Source organism: Ahaetulla prasina, chromosome 11 (genome assembly GCF_028640845.1).
Source record: "Ahaetulla prasina isolate Xishuangbanna chromosome 11, ASM2864084v1, whole genome shotgun sequence".
NCBI classification, from domain to species: domain Eukaryota; kingdom Metazoa; phylum Chordata; class Lepidosauria; order Squamata; family Colubridae; genus Ahaetulla; species Ahaetulla prasina.
The window spans coordinates 6116530-6121819 of NC_080549.1; positions in this window are offsets into that span (position 1 = coordinate 6116530).

Below are 5290 nucleotides of genomic sequence, written 5' to 3' on the forward strand. Positions count from 1 at the left end.
TGGAATGTGACCTCATTGTGGGCAGCGGCACCGTGCGTGGGCGCAAGTGGCGGGAACGAGACGAGGGGCTGTTTTTGGGAAGGCTCCCAATACGTCCGGCTCCATTGTTCCTTTGGGAACTTTTGAGTGAGCCAGGTTATGACGGCGAGTCTGACTAGGTGGCTCGGTGGCTAAGACACTGAGCTTGTCGATCAGAAAGGTCGGCAGTTCGGCGGTTCGAATCCCTAGTACAGGTCCCCTGCGTGAGCAGGCGGTTAGGCTAGATGACCTCCAAGGGCCCTTCCAACTCTGTTACTGTTATGATTCAGAGTCTACTCATGAATGCACCTCCTGTGTCATCTGAGGTTGGTGGAGGGCATGCTGCACAGTCTAATTCTCTTTTCATTGCCTATTCCCATTTCCCCCAAATGTGCAACCTTCTTAAAAAGATCTTTGCCTGTTCTTGCTTGTTGCCCTAAAGACAATTACAAAGAGAGAGGAGCCTCCGTGTTTACTGCAAATACTGAAGCAAAGCTGGCTGAGGAACTCTGGGAGTTGAAGTCCACAAGTCTTAAAAGAGCCAAGTTTGCAGACCCCTGGACTAGGCTAATCAACTGCGGTGCATATCTAGCAAGCGAGTTTGGTTTAGCTCAGGGGTCGGCAACCTGCGGCTCTGGAGCCACATGCGGCTCCTTGGAGCCACATGCGGCTCCTTGTCACCAGTCGGCTCCCCAATTGCTAGGGCTTTCAGTTAGGACAGGTAGAGGAAAAAGGACACTGTGCTAGGAGGAGACTCTTATGGTGGGGGAACTGGACTTCTGGTCGGCTCCAAAATTTAACGGGGGTGGGGTGGGGGGCTTCCAGTTAGGAACTTTGTGGCTTTTTGAGTGTTTAAGGTTGCCGACCCCTGGTTTACCTGCAATGCGATCATCAGGGCTCACTTATAATTGGTGGTTAATTGTAAGCTTTAAGATCTTGGCAAGATCTTCATGATGTGTGCAAGTTGTCAGTCTTCCTTGATTTCAAATAATAAATCCAAATTTCACTCTAGGATGATGGATCCACTTGGCCAAGTATTCTGCTAATTCTCGGGTACATTTTGGGGTGCAGTTGAGATCCAGTTCATTTTGCGTGGTCATTCGCAGCGTGAAATCGGTTGGATTTAGGAAAGCACTATGGAACCGATAAACATGTTTCAAAGAAGTTATTCCCAAGTTTGTTTCTTTTCCAACCTTTTTTATATACTCATCATTTTGCGGGACTCAAACACTACAGATCTCTTCTCTTTTGCTTCTAAAAAACCACTACTTTTCACAACAAGCAATAAATATTGTGACTTTGAACCTTTGGTAAATTGAAAGTACAAAATTTAAATTTTTGTTGCCTATTCCCATTTCCCCCAAATCTACAACCTTCTTAAAAAGATCTTGTTCTTGCTTGTTGCTCTAAAGACAATTAACTGGCTGAAATGTTGTGACCTACCTCTGGGCTTTGTAGGGTAATTAACAAAAAGCTATTTTTTTTAAAAAAAAACAACCTGCATCTTTCTAAAGTTCATCATTCTTGCAGAATTGATGCTGAACGAAGTTTCGCATTCAAAACCGAGATGGTTGTAACTTGCTTTGTTTTTAAAAGGTGAGGAAATAAAATTCTTCCTACAAATGTGGTTTTTTTTCCCCTTTGACTTTAATATATGACGTGCTGGGAAAAAGGAAAGTGTTTTAGATGGAGTCTCTTCTCCAGGGCTTTTGAACTGCTGGTGATGTAAAGCTAATTTAGGAACCTGGTGCCCAGTCCAAATTTTTGGAAGACGGCATCACACAGCACCACGTTGCTCAGTGCCAAATGCAGCCTTAAAAAACCGATTTATTTCTTTTGGTTTTAGATTAATAAGCCTGCCTTTCATTCGGAAGCTTGCATTAGCAGGCTCTGAACTGAGTTGCCAAAGGTACAAACGGATGGATTTCTGTGTTTAATGCAATAAAATTTGCTTGGTTTTGTTCCTTAAATCTCAATTTTAGAACACTGCAATGATGGAAATAAAACGAGGGCTACAAACAGGCTAAAAGCTACATTTTCTTGCAGGACGTTCCCATGTTAAGAAGCCACGTTCTTTTAACCTTTCTAAACCAGGATTTTTAAAAAAAAAAGTGCTCTGTATCCCAGCGTCTCATCTCTTTACAACATGCTCAGGAAATCTGATATAAAATCTCCATTGTTTATTAGTTGCCTCCGGCTGAGCGTTAGATAAAGACGATTGGGGGTTCTGGCATGTTTACATAGGCGACACCCCAAAAATCTCAGTTTCAACATACTGGCAGCAAGGAGGAGAGATTGCGTGAGGGGAAAGAGGCAGTAGGAAAACCACTGGTCAATTTTGCAAACATAAGAAGTGGGAAAACTTGGAGAAATGTAGCACTGATGACGTTACCTAGTTGGGTAAGGAAACATCTGCAAGAAAACCACCAAGCTCAAGACCACCAAGGAACCCTCATTTCAACCCCCGAGCTACAAATATTCTCCTTTATTGGAACCAGATAAAGCCTTTATTTATCCTTTGGGCTTCTATGCTGCTTCGGTTTTCAGTATTCCGAACGGTTTACACACACGTGCGTGCTCTTAACACAACTGCAAGTCAGCTCTAAGGTGATGCCATGGAGACGGCAAGAATCTTCAAGCTTCTTCAAAGCCCTTTTAGCTCATAAAGCAATTTATTTTGTGGGAAGGGGGGTAAAGTCCAATGAAGTGATGGAGTTGGTGCCACGTGGATCACTGTTGCTTATATACCCCGTGAAAAGGGGAGGAAGGGCGTTCCTCGCCAACCACTAAGTGTGGATTTTCACCCCAACTCACCAGAGGTGGGTTTCAGCAGGTTCTGACCAGTTCCAGAGAACCGGGAGCGGATACTTTGAGTATTTCGGAGAACCGGTAGTAAAAATTCTGACTGGCCCCGTCCCCATCTATTCTCTGCCTCCCACGTCCCAGCTGATTGGGAGGAAATGGGGATTTTGCAGTAACCTTTCCATTGGAGTGGAGTGGGGATGGAGATTTTACAATATCTCCAGAATCGGTAGTAAAAATCGGTAGTATTTACAGAACCGGTAGTAAAAAAAATTTGAAACCCACCACTGCAACTCAACCTTCGACTTGTGGACAGTTGGTCTCGCTTCTAAACATAGACCCGGACTCCAGCCATTTTCTCCTAGCTTCAGAGACATTCTTTAAAAAATAAAAGATGCTACAGTATTGGCCAGAGGCATCTCTTAACCTTGGCGGTTTTGGGGAAGGGGAGGGCAAGTAGAAATTGGGAAGGAGAGGAGGAATGAAGAAAGCAGAAAGATAGAAGAAGGAAGAGAAGGGCGAAAGAAGGGGAAAGGTAAAGGAGGGGAGATGGTAAAAGAGCAGCCCCAAACAATGGAAAATGAAAGTTAAAGGACAAGATGAATAATTAATGATTAATGATGCGTAAGAGACTGTACACTTAAATATGTTTAGGAGATATAAGTAAAATGTATTTGGGGGGGAGGAGAAAAGAGAGAGGAAGAGACGGTGAAAAATGATGTATTTGTGATAATTTTATAAAAGGGAAGAATATGGAAAAAGTGATGTATAAGATGTGACCTGGTCAACACTCCGTTCATAAAATATGTACAAGGAAAGAAAAGTTTTAATAAAACTTGTTCCCCCCCCCAAAAAAACCCCAAAAAACCTTGGCGGTTTGAAGACCTATGGACTTCAACTCCCAGAATTCCCCAGCCAGCAGAGGTAGTGTTTCACCAACTCTTTTCCCAACCTAGCAGCCCCTTCAAGATGGGTAGACTTCAACTCCCAGAATCCTCCACAATGGACGCCTTGGCTGGGGAGTTCTGGGAACTGAAGTCTGAAGAAAACTGAAGAGACTGGACCGCCTTTTGTCAGTAATGGTGTAGTCTCCTGCTTGGGGGCGGGGGGTTGGACTAGATGACCTACAAGGTCCCTTCCAACTCTTAATGATCTGAACTATTGGAAACTTTTCTGGATTCTAACTTTTGGGATGAAAGAAAGGAACCACTTATCTAAGGTATCAAAGGGTGGGAAGGAATCCAAATTTTATTCTACTGTAGGTAGCTTGGATTGCCTATCCCTTTGATTATGATGCTTAGTCCGGTAAGTCCTTTTCCAGAAGCTGGAGAATACAGGTGTGTTGGGAAGCTGCATTCTTCCCTGGTCTTTCAGACTGTTGTGGCCCGCCAGCAGAACAGGTGGCAGACTTAAGACAGTGAGGAGGTTGGGGAGGAGCATGGGCCATCCTGGAGTCGGGAAGGCTCTGATGAGGGCTCTGCGTCGGAGGCAGAGATGGGGCCAGGGCCGTCTGACAGTTGTCAGCTGCCTTCGGAGTTGGACATCAGTGGGGAAGAAGAACAGCAGTGTGCGCATGCACAGAGCTGCCAGGAGAAGGGAACAGCTAAGGAACAAGGGTCGACTCAGCAGTAAAGCCACAGGTGGCTGGTTAATTTTCCCATAGGGAATAAAGAGGAGCGAAAGGAGAGGAAAGTTTGCAGGAGACAATTAGTTCAATTCATTAAAGTAATAATTGAGTTGGAAGGGACCTTGGAGGTCTTCTAGTCCAACCCCCTGGTTAGGCAGGAAACCCTACACCACTTCAGACAAATGGTTATTTAACATCCTCTTAAAAATTTCCACTGTTGGAGCATTCACAACTTCTGCAGGCAAGTTGTTCTACTTATTAATTGTTCTCACTGTTGGGAAATTTCTCCTTAGTTCTAAGTTGTTTCTCTCCTTGATTAGTTTCCATCCTTTGCTTCTTGTTCTACCCTGAGGTGCTTTGGAGAATAGTTTGACTCCCTCTTCTTTGTGGGAGTCAAACTATTCTACAAAGTGAAGATCTGTTCCTGACTTCTTGCCAAGTACTGTCTGCTACAGAGTGGCATTTGGAAGATATCAACCTGGCAGTTCTCCAAGCCTGATAAACTGTCTGTAGTTGTGAAATCTCTTGAAAGACTGTTGGCCGGGACATTGCTGGAGTGGAATTCCCTTTAACTAAATAAAAGGGGTTTAATCGGGACGAGGAGTTGGCGTTGTGCTTTTGGGAAGCCTAGGTCAGAAGACAGGCTTATAAAACAGGTTTGGTGATTTTCCAGTCAAGGAACCAAGCACTTTTTAAAAGTGAGCGCAAACGTTTTATTCAAAAGGACATCGGCAAATCAGTTCCAAACAAAGACAAAAGAGAGAAAGACTCGAAACGGAGGGGAAGGGAAACCCAGAAATCATGTCTGCAATGAAAACAAACAATCGCCGTAGTCCCCAGAAG